Source organism: Physeter macrocephalus, chromosome 17 (assembly GCF_002837175.3).
Source record: "Physeter macrocephalus isolate SW-GA chromosome 17, ASM283717v5, whole genome shotgun sequence".
Taxonomy (NCBI): Eukaryota; Metazoa; Chordata; class Mammalia; order Artiodactyla; family Physeteridae; genus Physeter; species Physeter macrocephalus.
In genome coordinates this window covers 9741937-9752388 of record NC_041230.1, presented here as the reverse complement: position 1 = coordinate 9752388, position 10452 = coordinate 9741937, and positions in this window count along the sequence as shown.

The window sequence follows — 10452 nt, the reverse complement described above, 5'->3', positions numbered from 1 at the left end:
CCTGCTGATGCAGGGGACACGGCTTCGTGCCCTGGTCTGGGAAGATCCCACATGCCGCGGAGCAGCTAGGCCTGTGAGCCATGGCTGCTGAGCTTGCACGTCCGGAGCCTGTGCTCCGCAACGGGAGAGGCCACAACAGTGAGAGGCCCGCGTACCGCAAAAAAAAAAAAAAAGTCTACCAACCTCAACTAGACTTTGATAAATTTGAACAAGGAAAAATCAAGAAAATTGGCAACATTGTAGAATCACGAATAAGAAAGGAGATATAATTATAGATATAGAGATTTTTTTTTTTTTAATTTAAGGCAGTACAATGTATTTAAACCTATTTGGACCAATAAACAAAGGAAAAGACTGAAAAAATTGGTCCAGGATCTCCCTTTTAGAAACAACATTTGGAAATTGTCATCTCCTTAGGTAAAAATTTCAAGATGAAAATAGCCAAAAATTTTACTAACTCATCTTACCTGGATAACATAAATCTAGTAACAAAACTAAATGGAGATACCCTCTAAAAAGCAAAAGCTAGATTAACTGAATTTAGGTAAATGAAAAAATTCTAATTAAAATATCAGCAAGCAGAATCCAAATGTAAGATGTAAGATTGTGCAATAGAAAATATATGGGATATCCAGACCCCAAATTTTCTGGTTTAAATGGAAATATAAGCTAACTGACAGAAAACTGAATCAACACAAGTGTAATTCATTCTGATAGTTTATCTTAGACCTGTATGACTTTTAGAGTAGGAAATCACACACAGCGACTTAATTCTAAGATGAATTTTAATATTTGGAAATCAGAATGCATCTCAAAGTTGGTGGCTTCTCACATTCACTTTCATCTGGGTGGCTGTCATGATTTAGTTCTAGCATCAAAGCATATTAGTTATGATGAAATAGAAGTGTGTTTATTTACTCACAGAATTCAACCCTTTAAAAATTACTTATTTCCAAATATCAGTTACATCAAAACTGCATTGACAAATGTCTGTGGTTCATCTTGGTCATTGTTTTAATCTGCACCCTACCTCTATGTCCATTTTGTGCAGGTAGGTCATCCATGATATCACTGTACAGTCGTTTACCGGCTAGTGGTTGACAGCATTATTCCACATACTTGCAATTTTAATCGTCCAATGTAACACAAAGCAGAATACTTTTGAGTGTTTTAATAGAGTAAAGCATTACCAGTCAGTATTTTACTCCTCCTGGGTGCCATATTTGCATGTTAACTAGGAGATGTGGAGATGGTGCCTCGTCCCACCAAGCATTTCTGAAATTGTCTCAAAGATCACCAGTACTTAAAAATACTTGAAAAACAAGGGGAATTCTCTGGTTAAAGAAGCTTATGAAGCAGCATCTTCTAAATCCCCCTTAGGGAATGACCAAAAGCACCTTATCAGCTTATCAAAAGACAAAAGAGTAGTGAAGAATATTGTTCAACTTTGTTTAAATTGGTATATCTCAAACTGTACTATGGAAATACCAATTCTCATGACATTATCATCTTAGGGATGTGAAACTGCATTGGGAAATGCTGCCATAACTAAAAGAGAGTCTGTAAAGTTGGAAATTTCAGTCACCAAGTCTGATTGTTAGCTGACAGGATGACAGTTAGCATCATGCTCTCAAACAGTTGCCTTCTAACGTTTTCTCTTGTTTGTGAGTAAAAATCTTTTTGTATCTAAGTAGGCATGGCTCCTGAGTTTTATCAAATGCCATTTCATTATCCCTTTCTGCAGTGGTGTAGTATTTAATTTGTTAATGTGATAATTTATACTGACAGACCCTTTGACTTCTTCCCATCCCTGGGTATACCCAGGTTAGCCACTGATGTGTGTGTGTGTGTGCGCGCACGCGTGTCTCATATGCACTGCTTGATTTCATTTGCTACTATTTTATTTAGAATTTTTACATCTCATGAGTGAGACTGATAATTGTCTTTTAAAATGTATTTTTGTATGTTTTGTATTGTGATTACCTGTTCTTTAAAATTGCAGGACTGTATTGGGTTGTTTTGTTTTGAATTGGAAACCCTTAATTGCTCTTCTAGTTTCATCTGTTGATTTGCTTGTTTTCAAATTTCTACTTAGGACACAACAGTTTCTCTGAGTGCCCAGCACAGTTCCTCTAAGGAAACTTCATAGCCGAGATCCACATAAAAGCAGCATTCCAACACTGCCTCTCATTGAAAATCCTTCATTATATGTTCTTGGGTATGCTGTGTTGGGAAGTCAGAGCTCCTTATAGGACTGTTATGACCAAACTTGTCCATGTCTTTCAGAGCATACCTGTACACATTTCTTTCTCTATATATTGGAAGTGAAATTGCTTGGGTTTGGTTATGAGTATGCCTGTGTTCAGCTTTAGTAAGTTTAGTTCTCCTAAATAGATTTCCAAACAGATATACCAACTGGCACTCCCACCAGCAGTGCGTGTTTGTATCCTTGACAATACTTGGCATCGTCAGTTTAAGATATATATATATTTTCTGCTACTCTGGTAGGTATATAGTGGCATCTGATTGTGATGATTGTGGTTCACATTTCCAATTTTCTGATTGTTCATTGGCTATTTGAGTATTTTTGCATATCTCTTCGCTCCTTGCTCATACATCATTGGATGCATTAGGTTTATCTAGTTTCACAAAGTATCTGTACAATTTGTAGGACAGCACTTAACACCTAGGCCATTCTGTGTGTGTGTTCATCCCCCACCAGACAGTGAGCTGGTTGATGGCTGTGATGGAAACAGCTTTGTCTCTGCATCTCCAGCTCCCAGTATGAACCATGTCCTTTAGTTGTTTGTTACAGTTAGGATATACTCATCAGAAATTAAAATACCAACCTAGCTGAAGCAATGAGGAAGTATGTTGAGTCATATAACAGGCTTTAAAAGGGAGAGCCAGCTCCAGAGATTTTTGATTCATTAGCAAAATGAAATATTCAGAGACTCAGATTCTCTTTCGTTTTCCACTCTGTATTCCCCAGTGTTGGCTTCTACCATGATGGCTGACAGGTTTTTGGACATTCTACACAGCCATGACAACATCCAGAGGTAAAAATAGGAGAGATCATTTTCTGTTCTCTCTCTTAGGAGCAAGGAAACATTTCCCTTTAGCCAACAGTGTACGTCTGCTCTTAATTGCTAAAATGTGTCATGGGTAGTTTCTGCCATAATCACTAATGTTACTTTAAATTGGTCACAGACTCTTGAATGTTTTATTTAAATAAGAAATCTAGCAGACCCATACATTTCATTAACTTTTCATGCATGTATATATAATGAAAGGAAAACCAGAATAAGCCAGATCCTTTAACAAAAATTTTACATATATGTGTACATTTCATAAAACACGACAATTTAAATTAAATGTATGTATGATTAAGACCACCAAACATAATTACAGACTCTTGAGGGGTTAATGTTTATTTCAAAAAGACAGCAAAAAATCTGAAGTATTAAAGTCTCTTTTATTAGTGAGAACATTTACTAGGAGCTTTTTATTATCTGATTTTTTGTAGCTGTTGGGGACAGGGGAAATATTATTGGTCCATCTTTGTAAGGTATTTTTTCTCCCAGAGTCAGAGGAGGCTACTCTTAAATTTAACTCCTGGAATTCTGTTAGCCTCAAGACTAAAGAAGGCCAAATTTTATAATGTGGAAATAAAACAAAGGTGTAACTGGAATTTGGGGGATATATTTACCCAGTTCATTTTTATAACACACACACAGTGTTAAATTCAAAAGAAACAAGTCTTATTCTTTCCCCTTTCCCCAAGCTACACAGTGATGCTCTTTAGAGGCAACCTCATTTTTCAGCTTCTGTATTCTTGGGGAGATATTCTATATAAATAGAAGACTATATTGACTCAGAGTAGACATTCAAGATTTGAAAATATTTCTATAATACCTCATAATTCAGTGTCACTCATATACCATTATTACGGATTTCACCAGTCAGATTTTTAATTCAATTTACTTTCGGTATACCTGAGTGTTTCCTGTGGAGGAAAGGGTCTGCATCATCTTTGGCCACAATTTTAAAATATGATCCACTCTGGGCTTGTTGCTCTCTGTGCCTGGTGCACAAGAGATACTGTAGTCTCCTCCACCACCATCACTATAGAGATTCTTTTCACTTCTCTCCTATATTGAATTTCTAGTTTTCTACTCTTTCACCTGGTGGAAAACTTCCAGTTGCTTTCTTAGAAGGGGTGATTTTTGAAATAACTCATGCGGTTAAAAAGGTTATTCTCCCCTCCTGTTTCTGATGTCTCATTTTGGCCAGCAGGTTCTTGGGCTTGTTCTTTTCATGGTGCATGGCAGAAGCACAAAAGGCTGAGCCAAAGCATCTTTAAAGTCTATACACCCATCCTGATCAGCCCACATTCTGTTGATTAGACAAGTCAAATGGACGAGTCCAATATTAACAGCAGGGGTGAGCCATGACAAGGGCACCTAGTTAAGGAAGAATTGTGGAAAAACGCTATAAGCTACCACACTCTTAACAACATAGCTGGCATCCCTGTGCATCAGCACAACCCATTACGGGGTAACTGAGCAGTAGTTAATAATTTCAAAGATGATAATTTACCTCCATGACATCAGTCAATAGAAAAATATAAACCTTTCCTATAACCATGCTTATAGTTGATATACGAGTTTATAAATTTACATTTATTTCTTTTAAAAATAGTGAAAAATTCAGCAAATTATTCTATATTAATACGGTTTAAAGTGAGTCTTATGATGATGTGGCAGAATGATTAAAGTCAACAGTATGTCAGTTTATGAATAATTGTGGAGAAAATTACAGGAAAAAAAGGAGAAAATGTGACAGAACTCTAAGTTCTTTTTAATATCCAAAGTTAAGGAGATTTCTTCTTCATACAGAATTCCTGAAGATGTGACCCCCCCCCATGTAAGCACAATTTGACAAAGAAATAAAATGTGTGGGCAGACAAATGGGTATTCTTACTTGGTGGGGTTGTCTCAAAACAGGGAACTCCTTTGAATGACTATTATCTGGACCACAATGCTGGACTGGGAGGTGCTCTAACAAAAGGCTGTACAGAATCCCACCAACAGCCTTTTAAAAGATGGAGGCTGTTGGAAGAGGTCATCAGGAGGAAGTGACCGCTGGTTGACCTGCAAACTGGATCCTGGCAATTGGAGACTCCTCCCTACTCCCTTCCTTGGAATGTACATTCTGCCCAATGTTCTCACACTACGAGTCATTCCAAGCATGCATCCTTGAGGTGCTAATGTGTTGTTGGGACCATCTGGACAGTATATGTGACTGAACCCAGATACAGCCTCTATATAAACTTTTAAGATTCTGGCAGGTGGGCGTACAGATTTACTCACTTGCAGCTGCTCAAGACAAGCCTCCTATGTAAGTTCCCTTGCTTATTAACACTGCCACCTACCAATCCAGAGTGGTCTGCTTCTTCTCTTGGTCTCTCCTTGCCCTCCATGTACGGGGGCCAGTTTTGAATTTAACCTGGGGACGACTCTGAGTTTTCGAACCAACACCAAGAAGGGAAGGTGCTTGGAGACTTTGAGAGGAACTGGAGGAGGGTCAGAGGTGCAGAAGCATCATTCCTGGGTGTGCACTTCATCTCCCCTTCCCTTAAAGCTTAGTTCTGATTTAAATGTCATTTGCCTGGGTTCCCTCCCTTAAGAGTTGCCTCAGACAACTTCTATAGGTCACATACAGTGGATGTCTGAGCCCCAGCATAACTGAGATTTCTTTCTTTTGCTCTTCTATTAGTCTGGGTTCTGCAGAGAAACAGAACCAATAGGTGATATAGATATAGATAATATATACATATGTATATGTATCTACCTATACCATATCTATTCATATAGATAGATATATAGATAGGTAGTTATTGGGTTGTCCAAAAAGTTCATTCACTTTTTCCTTACACCTGAATGAACATTTTGGCCAACCCAATGTTATAAGTTATGGAGGTCGAGAAGTCCCAAGTTCTGCAGCTGACAACTGGAGACCCAGGATAGCATAGTCCCAGTCTAAGTTTGAAGGCCTGAAGACCAGGAGAGCCGATGGTGTATGTTCCAGTTGGAGTGTGAGTGTGAAAGCAGCAGAAGACTGATGTTGCAGCTCAAAGACAGGAAGAATTCTCTTTGCTCAGTCTTTTTATTCTATTCAGGCCTTCAACGGATTGGGCGAGACCCACATCAGGGAGGACAATCTGCTTTACTCAGCCCACTGATTTCAAATGTTAATCTCATCCAAAACACCCTCAGAGACACATGAGATAGAGTTTAACCAAATATCTGGGCACCCATGGCCCAGTCAAGTTGACCTATAAAATTACCCATCACAGCTTTCATATAATAGGAGCTAGAGCAGAACATTCTGTTGGTGTCCTACCCAACAATCCCTGCCTGTTTTACTCCAGCGAAAACATGCCTATCCCAAGGAGGGCAACTGAAAAAATTATGTTTATGCTTTTCATGTGTCAGGCACAGAACTAAAAGATTCGTATAATTATCTAATTTAAATCTAGAAACAAAACCCTATATGTGTGATAGTAAGTAATATTGCCATTATACCAATAAAGAAAAATAAAGCTTATGCAAGTTAAACAATTTGTCCAAGATTCCCCAACTTCTAAGTGGGATGACATGGATTTGATCTGAGAAGGTTGTGTTTCAGTGACTTCAGGGCTTAATTACTCTGTATTATATAAATATTGAAGAAGAAATTATTATCTACTTAAGAGCAAAGATGCCTGAATTTCAAAAGTTTTATAAACCAGTCAGAATTAGTGTCTAATATCAAATGTACCTTTACAAATACTGTGTTTATATTAGACATTGGTATTTTAGGGCATATCTATAATTTTTACAAAATTGTGGAGACATTGCATTTTTGTATGTAATCTGTTTATTTTCTCAAAATCTTGTGAATATCAGGAGAAAAGACAGTCTCTTCAATATTGGTGCTGGGAAAATTGGACAGCTACATGTAAAAGAATGAAATCAGAACATTAACACCAGCTACAAAAACTAACTCAAAATGGATTAAAGACCGAAATGCAAGACTGGATACTATAAAACTAGAGGAAAATAGAGGTAGAACACTCTTTGACATAAATTACTGCATACTTTTTTTTTTGGATCTGTCTCCTAAAGCAAAGGAAATGAAAGCAAAAATAAACAAATGGGAACAAATTAAACTTAAAAGCTTTTGCACAGCAAAGGAAACCACTGACAAAACGAAAAGACAACCTACTGAATGGGTCATATTTGCAAATGATATGACCAATAAAGGGTTAATATGTAACATATACGTAACAGCTCATATAACTCATCGTTAAAAAAAAACAATTAAAAAATAGGCAGAAGAACTGAATAGACATTTTTCCAAACGGAAAATGCAGATGGCAAACTGGCACATGAGAAGATGCTCATCATCACTAATCATTAGGAAAATGCAAATGAAAACCACAATGATATATTACCTCACACTGGTCAGAATGGCTATCATCAAAAAAAACCACATGATGGTGAGGATGTGGAGAAAAGGGAACCCTCATACACTGTTGGTGGAAATATAAATTGGTGCAGCCACTGTGGAAAACAGTATGGAAATTTCTCAAAAAACTAAAAATAGGACTACCATATGACCCAGCAATTTCATTCCTGGGTATATATCCAAAACAAAAAACAACAAAAACACTAATTCGGAAAGATACACGCACCTCAAAGTTCATAGCAGCGTTATTTACAATTGCCAAGGTATGGAAGCAACCTAAGTGTCCATCAACAGATGAATGGTTAAAGAAGAAGATGTGATACACACACACACACACACAAACACACACACACACACACACATATATAATGGAATACTACTCAGCCATAGAAAAGAACGAAATTTTGCCATTTGCAGCAACATGGATGGACTTGGAGGGCATTATGCTAAGTGAAGTAGTCATACAGAGAAAGCAAATACTGTATGATGTCACTTATATGGGGAATCTAAAAAATACAGCAAACTAGTGAGCAAAACAAAAATGAAGCAGACTCACAGATAAGGAGAACAAACTAGTGGTTATCAGTGAGGAGAGGGAAGGGGGAGGGGCAATATAGGGGTAGGGGGAAAAAAGGGTTATTATGGGATTGCATGAAATTATGTCTGTGAAACTTTTGAAAATTGTAAAGCACTATAGAATTTAAAGAACCATTCAATAAAAAAATCAATTAAAATCTTGTGACTATCAGTCATTATATCTGTACATAATTATTAATGCCTACCAAGTTTTCCATTCTTTGAAACACAATACTTTATCTACCTATACATAATTGTTATTGTTGATCATTTCCAAACTTTGTTAATATAAATAATCCCATAGAAATGTACTTTTTTCTCTCTTAAGTTTAATGATTACCATGAGATATATTCCTATAGATGGATTGCTGGATTTAAAAACATGCTTATTTTTAACAAAAAGAATACAATACCTAGGAATAAACCTACCTAAGGAGGTAAAAGACCTGTACTCAGAAAACTATAAGACACTGATGAAAGAAATCAAAGATGACACAAACAGATGGAGAGATATACCATGTTCTTGGATTGGAAGAATCAATATTGTGAAAATGACTACACTACCCAAAGCAATCTACACATTCATTGCAATCCCTATCAAACTACCAGTGGTATTTTTTACAGAACTAGAACAAAAAATCTTAAAATTTCTATGGAGACACAAAAGACCCCAAATAGCCAAAGCAGTCTTGAGGGAAAAGAATGGAGCTGGAGGAATTAGACTCCCTGACTTCAGACTATACTACAAAGCTACAGTTTCAAGATAATGTGGTACTGGCACAAAAACAGAAATATAGATCAATGGAACAGGATAGGAACCCCAGAGATAAACCCACGCCCCTATGGTCAACTAATCTATGACAAAAGCAAGGATATAAAATGGAGAAAAGACAGTCTCTTCAGTAAGTGGTGCTGGGAAAACTGGACAGCTACATGTAAAAGAATGAAATTAGAACACTCCCTAACACCATACACAAAAATAACCTAAAAATGGATTAGAGACCTAAATGTAAGATTGGACACTATAAACTCTGAGAGGAAAACATAGGAAGAACACTCTTTTATGTAAATCACAGCAAAATCTTTTTTGATCCACCTCCTAGAGTAATGGAAATAAAAACAAAAATAAACAAATGGGATCTAATGAAACTTAAAAGCTTTTGCAAAACAAAGGGAACTACAATCAAGAAGAAAAAACAACCCTCAGAATGGGAGAAAATATCTTCAAATAAATCAACAGACAAAGGATTAATCTCCAAAATATATAAACAGCTCATGCAGCTCAATATTAAAAAAATAACCCAATGAAAAAATGGGCAGAAGACCTAAATAGACATTTCTCCAAAGAAGACATACAGATGGCCAAGAAGCACATGAAAAGCTGCTCAACATCACTAATTATTAACGAAATGCAAATCAAAACTACAATGAGGTATCACCTCACACCAGTTAGAATGGGCATGATCAGAAAATCTACAAACAATAAATGCTGGAGAGGGTGTGGAGAAAACAGAACGCTCTTGCACTTTTGGTGGGAATGTAAATTGATACAGCCACTATGGAGAACAGTATGGCATTTCCTTAAAAAACTAAAAATAGAACTACCATATGACCCAGCAATCCCACTACTGGGCATATACCCTGAGAAAACCATAGTTCAAAAAGAGTTATGTACCAAAATGTTCATTGCACCTCTATTTACAGTAGCCAGGACATGGAAGCAACCTAAGTGTCCATCAACAGATGAATGGTTAAAGAAGATGTGGCACATATATACAATGGAATATTACTCAGCCATAAAAAGGAACAAAATTGGGTCATTTGTAGAGACGTGGATGGATCTAGAGACTGTCATACAGAGTGAAGTAAGTCAAAAAGAGAAAAACAAATATTGTATATTAACGCATATATGTGGAACCTAGAAAAATGGTACAGATGAACCGGTTTGCAGGGCAGAAATAGAGACACAGATGTACGGAACAAACGTACGGACACCGAGAGGGAAAGTGGCAGGGGTGGTGGTGGTGGTGTGATGAATTGGGAGATTGGGATTGACATATATACACTTATATGTATAAAATAGATAACTAATAAGAATCTGCTGTATAAAAAATAAATTTAAAAAAACCCCAAAACATGCTTATTTTAAATAAGGATATAAAGTACTCTCTAGAAAAGTTGTATATGAATTATTTACCACCAAAATTAATTAGGAACTAATAGTACATCAAAATTAATGTACAGTGAACATTATTTTTATAAAAACTTGCTAGTTTTTTTTTTTTTTTTTTTTTTTTTTTTTTTTTTTTTGTGGTATGCGGGCCTCCCTCTGCTGCGGCCCCTCCCGTTTCGGGGGGGAGGCCG